At 51.4% G+C, this 13,434-nt stretch overlaps 1 protein-coding gene across 4 annotated transcripts in view; it reads left to right on the forward strand.

Annotated features, from left to right (window-relative positions):
* Positions 1-903: 903 nt before the first annotated feature.
* The window catches only part of FAM163A (family with sequence similarity 163 member A), an 80,554-nt gene continuing 68,023 nt past the window's right edge, over positions 904-13,434 (forward strand). Inside the window, exon 1 of one of the 4 annotated variants that reach the window (XM_019821709.3) lies at positions 904-1,409. The gene's annotated coding sequence lies outside the window, so the exon portion shown is untranslated. Of the gene's footprint in view, positions 1,410-1,471; positions 1,579-1,824; positions 1,952-13,434 lie in introns of those variants that run through there. The other 3 variants (XM_003999235.6, XM_023247588.2, XM_023247587.2) reach the window with 3 other exon arrangements.

The raw sequence follows: 13,434 nt of genomic DNA on the forward strand, positions 1-13,434 counted from the left end.
TGTAGGTGTGAGGTTTGACTGGGTGAGAAAAGGCAGCACGTCAAGATCTGAGGTCAAAATTTAAAACCTGCGAAGAGAAGGAGGAAAAATGTGGAGTGTTGAAGCAACAGTAAATCTTCTGGAATGAGCAGGTGGGTAGCTTTCCTTTGGATATGATATGTTTTATATATAAATATTATATATCATCAATAAATATAAGAAAAAATATATTTAAATAGTGGTTTAGGAATAATAAAGTTTGCTCCAAGTGCTAAATTTCTTACTCCTCTCCGTTACAAGTTGGACCTGGGCTGAGGGACCAACGTTTTTCTTTCTTCCTGTTTGAGAAATTGATACAGTGTTCGCGTTTGCTTTGAATCCTCCAGACTGTCCAGAGTATGAAGAGGAAAATATATTTGATGTGGGGAACACCGCCCCTCCACCCCGAGCATTAATTTGGGTGACCCCCTTTCCTCCTCCCCTGTCTTCAGTCCAAGACTGGAGAGCAGGGTCAGGAGAAACATGAACAGATTGGAACAGGCAAAAGTTCCACACTGAGATGCTTTGGTGACGCTAAAAAGTGAGTTTCCTTCCATCTCACCCCACCTACCATGTTGTCCAGGCAGACTGATGTCAGAACTTACTGGCTGGGGGTACAGCACATAAGCTACTTGTAGAGTTTTAAAACACTAAAAGAGGGTAATTTCAAAGAAATCTAGAGCACCGTTAACGTTTTCTCCTCCTCCTGGGGGATGGGGAAGACATTGTGTCCCCTTCCCTGCCTTTTCCTGCTAGATCTCGCGGTCACACTTCCAATTACAGATTGACTCCCTCTCTGCCCGCTACAAGGACGGGGTACCCCTCAACGGCGGGGGCACCCAGGTGTGACTGGACTTCCAGGGAACAGTGCTAGCCAGAAACAGGGAAGCAGATGAGCCTTTCAGGCGGCTTTCCAGGCAAAGTCCGGTGGACAGCGACACACCCTGGTCCTTAAAACTATCATTCCCACGGGATTTTCAGTGCTGGACTTGAGCTGTGGCACATAGAGTTCCCTGTATAAGGCGTTCCTAGGGGGCCCGACTCCTGAGCTTACATTTCTTAATGTGAGCTACCGGAAGGCTCTTTGGAAGACGCCAGCCTGCTCTGCTTGGTCCCTTCCCTCCGCCCTCGTGCAAGCAGCCTCTCTCGTGGGGGATTCTCCCAGGACTGGGGCCAGCGCCAATCAGGTGGCTCGGTACCTGCCCCCAGCCCGGGCCACCTGGAGGGGCGATGAGGCTGTCGGCTCCGTGCAGGGGCAGTTCTCGGAGCGCCGGGGAACGCACAGGAGCCTCACGTGGGCAGCCCCAGGCCCAGGCGCTCAGCAGGACGCGCGCAGAGCTGGTGCCAGCCCAACGCGCGAGTGGACGCCGGAAAGGAGCTGCTCAGCCGCGGTAACGGGTTAGGGTGCTCCTCGAGCGAGGTTCCCCGAAGGAAGAAAAGGAGGGACGGGGCGGAGCGGGGCGGGCCGAGGATTCCTTCCCCGCCCCCCACCGGGGCGCCCGGCTCCGCGCGGGGAGGTGCCCGGCCGGGGCGTACTTCCGAGGGCGCCTTAGCACCGGGGTAAGCGCGCCTCGGGGCCACCTTCCCCGCGCGCCCCTATCTTGACCGCGGCCGTGCCGGACTGGGTCTGGGTCGCCGCTTGGCGCTCCCGCTCCGCACCGCGGGCCGCGCGCTCCGAGGGGGTGGGGGTGGGGGTGGACGTCCTCGGCCTCGTGGCCAAGCCGCCGGTCGCGCTGTCCCCGCCTCGGGGCCGGACTTGCCGAGTCCCCGTCCCCGCCTGCGCCGCTGCCGCGCGCTCCTGCTCCGCGAGCGCCTTCCGCTGGCCGGAGCGCACACGGACCCGGCAGCCGCGCCTCGGCGCCCGTCAGCACCCGGGAGCATGCGGCGGCCGGGGCCCGCGACGCTGCACGCTCGGCGGGACCGCGGGGCGCGCGTGAGTGAGCCGGGCCGGGGCTGAGCACCGCGGTGGGTGGGTGCGGGGCGGGCGGGCGGGACGCTCCGCCGCCGTCGGTCTGTGCGTGTGGGTTCCTCCGAGCGCGCGGGCGCCTCTGCGCCAGCCCTGCACCCTGGTGATCCTACTCAAGTTTGACCACGCTAGGAGGGCGGAGGTGCGTTCGCGGTGCGGGGTCGCCATCTCCGCCGGGCCGTCCGGGTCCAAGATATCCGGCGCCGACGTCTGCCTAAGGGACAGAGAAACCGGACTGTTACCCGGGCCGCTGTCCGTTTCCTCCCGAGGAGGGAGCTTGCGTCCCGCACCCCTATCCCCAGGGCCGTGCGCGGCGGGCTGGGCTGGGGGCGCCGGCCACATCGAAGCTTCGCTCAGCGGCCGGAGGAGGGTTTGGCTCAAACAGAGCAGGGCAGGAGCGGAGAGCAGTGTCGGGCTAGGCCCGGCGTTCCCCTGCTCCCGTCCTCTTCACCCTAGCTGGCTGGGGTGGCTTGGGTAGAGTGCCCAGCGCGGCGCCCCGGAGACCTCCTGCCCGGGTGGCTTCGTCCGGTCTCTGCGCTTCCCGAGGCCGCGAGGGAGGGCAGGGATGGAGCTCGGTCTTCTCTGTCGGTGCCCTTGGGCTGCATACACCACCCGTGCTTTTCTGTCACACTTGGGCATTCCTTTTCTCTGGGTGGAACTGTGGGGCCCCAGAAGTTCGCTCTTCCTAGCAAGTTGGCCGCGGCGGGAAGGTGGTGGGGGGCAGGTGTGCAACCGCAGGCAGCCCCCACTCCCCCCTGCAGTCAGTTGAGGCACTCTCTCCTGTCCTTTCCAGTCTGCCCAGCCCGGGACCCTCCTTGAGGAGGCCACAGTCGTGGCCCGGGGCTGGAGGACCCGGGTTGGAGCTGGGCGTTCAGTGCAACTGGCAAGGGTGGACGTCTACGTAGTCGGATCTCTGTGCCCTGTCCCGCGTCCTCCAGTGGTTGAGCCAGACTCACGTTTTATACCGCGTGAGAAACAATGATGGGGGGACTTCAGATCTGGAAAAGTGCACTTTGCCTGAGATTTGCTGCGATTTGGGGTGTTCTTAGGGGGGTAGAGTGGGGGTGGAAGGCAACTTCCTTTCTGTGCTAATAAAATGCTTGGAAGTACATTTGGCCCCTGCCCCTTCCCTTTATACTGGCAGAGGTGGATCAAAGGGGAGAAAGAGCAAAGGCATATTCTCTGGGAGCAATGATAATTTCTCAGACCCCTCTCCAGAGGTTCCAGCTCCCGCATCTGTAGGGATCTAAACCAGTACGTAGACACAGGGGTCGTGTTGGCACTCGGGGTGGCTCAGCTGTGGTCTTAGGCAAATCAGCTGCACCCTCCTCACAGTTCCCCCTACTCACAAGCAGAGCGGGGGCAGGATTTCTGCCCTCCTGGGGAGATGACCATGAGTGAACGAGAGAGGACCATGTGTGAATGGGAGAAGCCTCTGAAGTCCTCTGGGGGTGGGAGTAGGGTGTGTGTGTCACATGCATGGGTAGAAACCCTGGTGGTGGGTTTCACTGGCATTCCTGCCAGAACCAGAAATTTGCATTTAGTGACCTTATCAAAACCAGTGCTCAGGAAAGGCAGAATGGGCTCCAGTGCTGATGAGAGCAAGTGCCTCACATTTTGCTCAAGGATCTCTGCTTTGTCTCCAGTGTGCCCATCTGTAATTGGAAATGAGCTCTGCTTAGCTCAGAGCGGCTTCAGTCTGAGCACAAACATCATCCGGCAACAGGGGGGCCTGTGTTGGCACGGAAACGACCCACCCTCACCCAGAGACCCAGGGTAGGATTTTAGTGATGTCTCCCAATAACCTTGGAAAGGAGGCTGGTGGGGGGGGGGGGGAGGGGTGGAGATCGTAGCAGAAACTGGGAATCGTCTTGGTGGCCCCTTTATCGTCAGAATGGCCCTGCCTGGTCTCGTCAGTTGTGGAAAGCGCCCCGAGGTTTAGAATCTGGCCTGATGATCATTAGCACTAAGGAAAACTGCCACCACGTATTGAGTACTTTCTATGTGTCAGACACAAGGCTCTGCTAAATCAATATTATTATCCCTGTATTTCACACGAGGAGGCTGAGTTTAGGAGGGGTTAAATAACTTGCTAAGACCCTAAAGTGAGTCCGTGGCAGAGCTGTTCTGTGAAGCCAGGTGTCTCAGTTCCAAAGCCCCCTGCTCCCTCCACACGGCCGTTCTTCTCCCATTAGGATCGGACACATGTGGCAGCTGAAAATCCAGAACCGTTGTGAATAAACACTATTTGGAGGTGCAAGAGATGTTTGTGACCCCGTTAGGCTTTAGGGAAAGTGCTGGCCAGGTAAAACTGCTTGCTCTTCATTCCCTCTAGGACCCACGGGTTTAATCGTACACAAGGGATTGATCCTTTAACATGTAGACTGCAAACTGGCGGCAGTGGGGCAATGGCCTACTTATTTCCCTTTCAGTTAGCAAACATCAAAAAGATGGATAAACTGCTAATGAGGTTCTAGAAAAACAGCCCCTCCATACGTTGCTGTTGGAAGAGTAAATGGGTACAACTTCTTTGGAGGGTGTTTTAGAACCATCTACCAAAATTAGAAATGCCCATGCCATCGGACCCAGTGATTCCATTTTTAGGGGTTGAACTTGTCCTTACACTTGCCCATGGGCACAAAGACATATGTACAGTGTAGCACTGAAAGTATAGCACTGAAAGAACAATCCACGTGCTCATCAGAGATGAACTTGTTGAATATCTTGTGGCACCTCCAGGCAGTTGGATACTGTGCTATTCATTCATAAAAAGAGACTTGGGAATTTCTCTGTAACTGACATGGAATGATTTCCAACATATATGGCTAAGTGGAAAACATGCAGAGAGTGTCTCTATGATGCTGTTTATGTTATAAAAGAGGAGGAAGAAGGAGAATTCCAAGATGTTTGCTTGTGTATGCATAGGTATGTCCAAAAAACCTGATAAGATCTGTTGCCTTCAGGAAGAGCAGACCTTTAAACCCTTCTGTACCCTTTCAATTCGGAACCATAGGGATGCATTAACTATTAAAAAAATTTTTTTTTAACATTTATTCATTTTTGAGACAGAGACAGAGCATGAACAGGGGAGGAGCAGAGAGAGAGGGAGACACAGAATCTGAAACAGGCTCCAGGCTCTGAGCTGTCAGCACAGAGCCCGACGCGGGGCTCGAACCCACGGACCGTGAGATCATGACCTGAGCCGAAGTCAGACGCTTAACTGACCAAGCCACCCAGATGCATTAACTATTTTAAAAAATCCTCTTTCCTTGTCCTGTGCCTGATACATTCCCTCAAGCTCTTCTCCGGGTGAACGGTGTGGAGGTGGCACCCCCACCCTCAGGTTGCTTGAGGGGTTCCCTTTGGGGTAAAATCCAAAGGTCCCTGAGAACACACAGGATCCCTCAGCTCTGGGCCATCCAGAATTCCTTTAAATATGTAGGTTGTGCTTGGAAAGCTGGAGGGAGAGGTGCCTTTAGACACCTTTCTGAGCTGGGTAGGCAAGATATGACCCTCTGGCCTTGAAAACAATATGAAGAAGTAGAAATTTTTTGCCCTAATATTCCCTTATACAAGAGAAACTGCCAGCACTGGGGTAGCCTCAGTGGGGCCGGGGGTAGGCGGGAGTAGGGGGAGCACTGTGCCTCATCATCAGTGAGGGCAGTAAGTCTATTTCTGGTGTTGTATTTGGACTCCAGAAAGGAGAGGGAGAGAGATATACTTGAATGAAAAGTTTTGAAAATTATTCTGGGGTCTCGGGCTGTTTTGTCCCAGAGGAAGGAAGAAGGTTATTGACGCAGCTGTAATGGCATCAGTTGGTATGTTCTGGAATGCCCCTTTGGGCATCTCCCATCAGCACAGATGTCCAGCCCCTGCCCTGCTCCCCAGCCAAGAATTCCTTTCTGCTGACCACCTACCGTGGAAGCTGCTGGATGCATGAAGGGGATGGGAGCAAGTATTAGGAACTGCCTTCCCTCCTTCAGGTAAACAGGCTGTTGAATAGCAGAAGCAGAAGAAAGACTTTGTTCCAGCCACACGAGAAGGGACCTTCCAGTAGGTGGGAAGCCTTCTTTAGGAACTTTCTGTGTCCAGGTACTCCGCTAAGCACTCTGCCTACATCATCTCATTTAATTCCTGATCAGGTATGTGTGAGAGCCCAGGCTCTTTGCCATCAAGCAGCACCTTTTTTGCTCTTCCTTCGATGACTTTCTTTCCTGCATAGTAACCTGCACCAGAGACACAAGAGCATCCCAGGTGCTCAGAGACTTGGTTTGGGTTATAACAGTGTGTAGCTGAGCATTACGTACTTAGATGGATGAGCTGGAATATTTGCAGTCTGGGTAGGTTTGTACAGGGCACAGTTCAGGGACAAAGCAGTCAGCATTCTTGGTTCAGGGTCCCATCTTTCCTGCTTCTGTCTCTGTGTGTGCATTAGGGCCAGGCCGAGTGGACTGTGAGTGTGATGTTCCCCAGGGATGGAAGGAGGAAAGGGAGTGCTTGTGAGGGTCGGTGTCTGCACCCAAGGAAGAAGGTGGGCAGGGTGGCCCCTGAACCCCCCCAGGTCTGTGCTGGGGGCCTGTCTGCTGTTTGGCAGAAACAGCCTGAGAGCCAAGGGCCTGGCTCATTGCACACCTTTCTCCTCCCACACAGCTTGCTGGCCAGGGCTCGCCTCTGACTCCCACTCCACTTCAAAAAGAAACTGCTCAAATTTTCCCCCAAATGAATTCTAGCGCAAAGGCAGCCACTGCTGTGGCTCATGGGGTTGAGAGCAAGAAGCTGGGCTAGGCGCTCAGCTAAGGCTGCCAGAACCTAGCCATGAGGGGGAAAGCCAGACTCCCAAATGGTGTTTTCAAAAAGTCCTCTTATGATACCCCAAAAATGATGTTTGCACAGCCAAGCAAAATAGTAGTGGATGATCGGTGTAATACACGTTAGAAAGTGAGTATTGCTCAAGGCACTGGGAAGACCGAAAGATGAGCAAGCCGTGGTTCCTGGGCTCGAGTTGCCCACAAGGCAGTGTGGGAGAGGGACATTCGCGTCAGCAGCAGGATCCTGCAGACTGAAGAAGCACGTGCTAAGCAGAGGTACAAATGGCATGTGGTCAGGTGTTGAGGGGTGACAGTGAGCCAGAGGCTGGCCCCAGTGATTTGGTAGATTGTTAAGGTCTTTTTTGCAGGAGGTGATTTTTGAGCTGGGCTTTGAAGGTTAAGTATGATTTTGATAGACAAGCTCAGAAGAAAGGGCAGAAGAGGCCAAGAGAACGGTTTCCGTAGAATATGGAGCGTTTCAAGATACATTCATATCAGTAATGTCATTATTTACTCAACTTCTGCCACAGACATAATACATGGCATTTTCAGGTGCTTACAGAGTAAAACTGTTTATGTCCCATAAGATAGGCAATCACAATGATTTTTTTTTTTTGGTGGTAAATCAACAGGGTTTGATGACGGATTAGATATTAGAAGGGCTTCTCAGAGGCACAAGGCTCTAAAACCATATTAGGCTTCTATCAGATTCATTTTACTTGTTAAAATAACAACAGGTGATATAGGACGTGTGTGAACTCGACATGTCTGTCCTATCAAACCACTGAATGACCATGAGCTTTCCAGTGGGGAGGCAGCGGGGTGCCAGGAATGGGGGCTCCAGTTCTGCCTCAGCATTTTATTCTGTGTTCACTCATGTATTCACTCGTTCATTTATTCCTATGGGCAATGAAGATGATCCATGTGCCCGAGCCAAGTGCTGGGCTGGCTGGGGGCAGGGGCGAGTGGAGAGAGAGAGAGAGAGAGAGGGAGGGAAAGGGAGAGAGAGAGAGAGAGACAGAGAGAAGGGAAAGTCAAGGGCCCTGTAGCCTCCAGGAGCTTGTAGTACATGGGAGATATCACAGGAGAAGGTGATAAATGCCATAGTAAAAATAGCAACAAAAGGCTATGGGAAAACGTAATATGTGCTCAATAAATGCTTGTTGCTAAAACACATAAACATCACGATCGGCAGTACCAGATATCACCAAGAGAACAAATCAGAGGGCTAAAAATATTTCTTTGGATTTGGCCAGTGGGTCTCAAAACACTTGTTCATGTCATGAAACCCATGGAAATTATGGTGCTTGCTGGAGAATACCATAGAATTTTGAAAGGGCTGAATATATAATTTTGAGCTAAATCAGAGAGCATCTTATGCTAGATTCTACTACAGGCATAGAATAGCAGACACCAAGTTTTAAGAAAGAAAACTTTATGAAACAAAAGCCTTAAATTGAGGATATTCTGTGAGCTATTTTTTTTTTCTATGAATCAGGGAAAGCCTGCCAAGATTCTATTTTAGTGCAGGAAACCCTCAGTCCAGCTGGTAGAACACCAGGGATCCACAGGCGCATAGTTCTGGCAGTTTGAAGGTTGTTGATGACTCTAGCAAGGGCAATTTCAGGAGAGTAATGAGGCCAGAAGCCCGATAGAATTGGGTTGCATTTTCATGATGTCAACCAAGTATTTATTGAATGTCACAGGGGATACAGTGTCTGTGTGTGTGTGTTGGGGAAACCAGAACTGTCAAAGCCCCAGCCTTCATGGAGCTTGAAGTCATTCAGGGAAACAAACTTGTCACAGAGTAAATGTAAAGCGCCACTTATACAAGCAATAAAGTGGAGGTCCGTGGCATTGTCAGGGTGTTTCATAGGAGGTCTGGGCCACTCAGGGAGGATCTGGGAAGTCATCCTGGGGAAATGATAGTTCAGTAGTCCTGGAGAGTGAGTAGGAGAGAAGGAGGTGAGTGGGGTTTTGGACCTGAGAGAGGATATTCCGGGAATGGGGGAGGGTCTTGGCTAAAGCAGGCATAGCATTTTGAGGTGCCAAAGGCCAGTGGCCTGGGGTGCCTAGAGGGAGAGGGAGAAGCATGTGAGATGAACAGGAGAGGCAGGAGGGAGTTAGAACCCTCAGTCTTATCAGCCACGGTAGGGATTCTGATGTTGATTCTACAGGAACAGGTAATCACAGAAGTACTTAAGCAGGAGGGTGATATAGTCAGATTTCCTACTTTAGGAAGATCTCTGTGGCTGTAGGGTGTGGACAGTATATTTGAGGTGGCCAAGGGAAGATCCGGGGAGACATCTCGAGAGATGGTTGTTTACACTGGGACATTTGTAGTGGAGAGAGAAAGAAGACAGAGTTGAGAGGTTTAGAAGTGAAATGGACAAGAAGTGATGGTTTGGTCAGAGGGGAGTTTTGGGGACGAGCCATGGGCTGCCAGCTATGTAGCAGTGGATGGGGGTACCATTTCCTGAGACAAATGACATGGAGTTCAGTCTCAGCATGTTGTGCTTGAGGAGACTTTGAACCATCTGGGTAGAGGGAGAGCGGCCAAGGGGATATATGGACAGGAGTTTGAAGGAGAGGTCTGGGCAGGATCTATGCCCCCATAAGCTGTCAACATTCAGGGGTAAGTGAAACCATGGCATGGAGGAGGCTGCCGAGGGAGGAAGGACAGGCTTAGAAGAGAAGGCCTGGGGTTAACTTCGAGTTAGGATGGGCCTAGAAAGGAAGCAGAGAAGGATGATCTAGAGAGATAGGAGAAAAGCCAGGAGTGGGAAATGTCATGAAAACCAAGGGCAGAGTGTTTCCTGAATAAGAGAAGAGGAAGCATAGCCCATTATGATGAGGACCAATGAAAGTCCATTGGCTTCAGAAACAGAGATCACAGGTGATTTAAACAACAGTTTCAGGGATGTGATGGGCAAAAGTCAGACCGTAGTTGGGGAGGGGGAAGTAGACACTGAATGTACAAATAAGTCTTTCCAGAGGTTTGGAGAGGTGGGGTGGTTTTGTTCTGTTTTAATGGGGGACAGTTGAGCACCTTTACATGGCAGTGTGAAGGATCCAGTTGAATGGAAAAGCTATCGGTTCAAGGAAGGATAATTCATAATGTGAGGTCCCTAAGAAAAATGGGTGGACAGCATCAACCAAGCAGGTGGAGGGAATAGGCCTTAGGATGGAGAGGGGCCATGCTCTGGGATAACTGGAGAGAAGGAGGGGAGGAGAAGGCTCATGCCTGTTTGTTTTTATGAGATGGTGGAAGATGAGGATGTTTCCATCTGATGAAGAGAAGGAAGGATGGCTAGAGGGGAGAAAGGACGGAGGACGTTTACTTTAGAATGGGGGTGGTGAGGACAGTGAAGAGAGAAGGGGTGAAGACACTAGTCAAAGGTGATACTAGTCGAGCATGTATTAGCCGGGTGACATTGAGTCCATTTTCTTACCTGTAAAATGGGAATGATACCCACGATGCTTACCCCACAGAGTTGTGCGTGGCACGTAGAACACCATCAACAAATGCCTGCTGCTGTTTTGACTTTTCTTCTCACCGTCAGTGGCTAGCCTACTGCTGAACACATAACTGGGTTTAGTATGAAAGAGTCGTCAACACTTCCAGGTACTTAGTACCTAAAATTTAGATGGACGTCTCTCCTTACACCACTTGTCTCCCTTCCATCTGTAAAGCACCAGCCTCTTTTCTTCTCTAAGCAATTGGAAGCTTTTCTGCTACTTAATGCTTAGGGATTCATTTATATGTGGTGCTTAGCCAGGGCAGATTCTATTAGGGGAGTTAAGCATATGGACAGGGCACTGGGCCAGGGTGAGAAGAGACGAGGTTCAATTAATTCAAGAGCCCCATCTCCTCTGGCCTCATTGATACACAGAGGACAGGGCATCTGTGGGACTCACGCCTTCATCACTTTCCTAATATCCAGTGAAGCCAACTCTGAACCAGGCCTGTACCCGGGGCTGAGATACAGAGACTAATAGAAATGGTTCCTGCCCTTGTGATATTAATGTGATCAGATAAACGTTGTAATGGCTGCATCCCATGCTGGGGAGCATAAAAGAAGGAGCCCTTGGCTGTGCCCGGGCTAGGCAGGGAGGGCTTCCCAGAGGAGGTAGTGTTTGAGCTGGAATGTGAAGATCAACATCTTTGTAGAGGAGAAAAGGGAAACAGACAAGGAGGGAACATCTTTGCAGGTAAGAAGGGAAGTCTTTGGGTCCTTCAAGGCGCAATTAGACCCGGGAAGCTCAGGAGACGGTGGGGGGAAGCAGAGACTGAATTTGGTCCAGCAATGTCAGAGCAGGAAATGACAGGCGATGGGGAGGGGGTGAGACACAGGCCGGCAGGCTGGTGTTCTGCCTCCTGGCCTAAGGACCTGGACTTGAACCTGTGGGAGTGGTAGAGCCACTGGAGGTTTCTGAACAATGGCAGAGTGATTGGTCAAGGTTCAGTGGTGGTAGTCTAGGCGAGGGTTGACCGCAGGACAGTTTCAGTGATATGGGTCCAAGGTATGGTCATTGCTAGTGAATGAGTGAAATGAAACTAAAAGCCAGTGGCATTAAGGAAGTTGTGGAAATACGATGCTAGGGCGTTTGGAGAGGCCATCTTTGTGTGTATTGAAACTTTCTAGGATGATGACAGAACCTTAAATGAAGGGGGACAATTGCCAACGTCCTCAATGAGTGAGGGAGAGGCAGTGGTGTGGTGAAGGATAGAGTGAAGAATAATCAAATATCATGGACCCCAAACGGATAAGGATTTTGACAAGATAACAGAAATGAAACACTCTAGACTCTAATTCTGGAAAGCAGAATAAACTCCTGAAAGGACTGAACCGTTGTTTATTTCCAAGGCGAGGGGGCCACCAAAAAACAGGTGGAATGTATTTCCAAGCTGCTGGACCACTGAGTACCGCTCGAGGACGCCATACAACATCACAGATGGGTGCCCACCAGTTCGAGATCTCAGAAATCAGCTGAGTCCTCGTGATGGCACCACCATCCATGATGCTGTCCTTGCTGGAGTCCATTTCCCAGGCCCCTCAGAGAATCATTTCCAACATCTTTGCTGAGGTCTTGCTGCTACCAAGCATGTCGTCTCGTTGTGGCAGAGGAGTTAGGCACCCAGCACCCTTCACCTCAGGGGGCTGACAGCTCAACACCAGATTTCTCTTAGCAGATGGGTCTCATTCCCCGCTTTCTTCTCTGCTGGGCATACTCTGTACCCAGTGTTGTGCTCGGGACATTGGAGGAATCAGAAAAATCCCACACATGGTCCGTGCCCTCAAAGATCTCAGGGTCTAAATAGAAAAGCCGGACTGGCACACCTGGAACAGCGATGCCCTTTGTTGTTTGGTTTAAGGGAGAGGTGGTTGGTGCAGGAAGGAAATAAGGCAGATGTACTGCAACTGTCTAGTCAAGAGTTGAGACAGAAGGAAAAGACAGAGTAAGGAACCTAAAACGACCTGCAGATTTTTGAATGTGGGGAGTAGGCCTGGCAAGTGGGGGTGCCGTTCTGAGAGACAGGAAGTACAACAGAGGAGAGACTTGGGAGGGCGGTGAAGAGCTCTGACTTGAAAATGGACAGTTTGGGGCGCCTGGGTGGCTCAGTCGGTTGAGCGTCTGACTTCGGCTCAGGTCACGATCTCACGGTCCGTGAGTTCGAGCCCCGCGTCAGGCTCTGGGCTGATGGCTCAGAGCCTGGAGCCTGCTTCTGATTCTGTGTCTCCCTCTCTCTCTGCCCCTCCCCCATTCATGCTCTGTCTCTCTCTGTCCCCAAAATAAATAAACTTTAAAAAAAAATTAAAAAAAAAAAGAAAATGGACAGTTTGCAGGCTCATTTATAAATGACACAAGTAGATGTGGAGCTCGGTTGCCTTTGTTGATGTGACTGTATTAAGAGTAAGTGTTTTAACAAAGGGAAAAAAGTTAATGAGGCAGATGAAGACAATGGTCATAAAAGGATGGAGAACGGATGTACTTTGGAAACATTTAAGGGATAAAGTGAGTAAGATTTGGTGGCTGAGTGGATTTGAGGGGAGAGATGGAGGGGGGAGACTGCAGTGATTCACACACCGCTGGGCTTGGGGACTGGGGGGATGGTGGTCCCATTAATTAGGGGGAGAAAGGCAGGAAGGCAAGCACTTTGAGGGGGAAGAGCAGGTGAGATGATGGCGTCTGTTGGAGGCCATTCGAATGTAAGATTCCCGTAGGATAGCTAAGTAGACTGTGTCCAAGCGCCAGTTGGTGGTGCAAGTCTGAAAACTAGGCCAGCCGAGCTCAGAGCTCTGTGAATTGCCCATGGACAGGCGAGGGCCTAAGGAAGGCATGGGAGGGCAAGAATGGAGCCTTGGGAAGGATTCACGTATAGGAGGGGAGTGGTGTAGAGGGGACAGTCTAAGAGGGAATAGTCGGGATGGCATGAGTTGAACCAGGAGAGGTAGTGTGATGAGTGGTTGATGAGGAGAAAAGTTAAGGGATAAAGAGTTTCAAGTAGGAGTGGGTAGTCAACGTAGATTGTTTGGGAGGGACAACACACGAGTCATTGGAGATCTTTGTCAGAAGTGATTTCAGAGTAGCGGGTGGGAGCTGGAGGTGGATTTCAGTGAGTTCACAATGAATAAGTTA

This window comes from Felis catus, chromosome F1, assembly GCF_018350175.1.
Source record: "Felis catus isolate Fca126 chromosome F1, F.catus_Fca126_mat1.0, whole genome shotgun sequence".
Taxonomy (NCBI): domain Eukaryota; kingdom Metazoa; phylum Chordata; class Mammalia; order Carnivora; family Felidae; genus Felis; species Felis catus.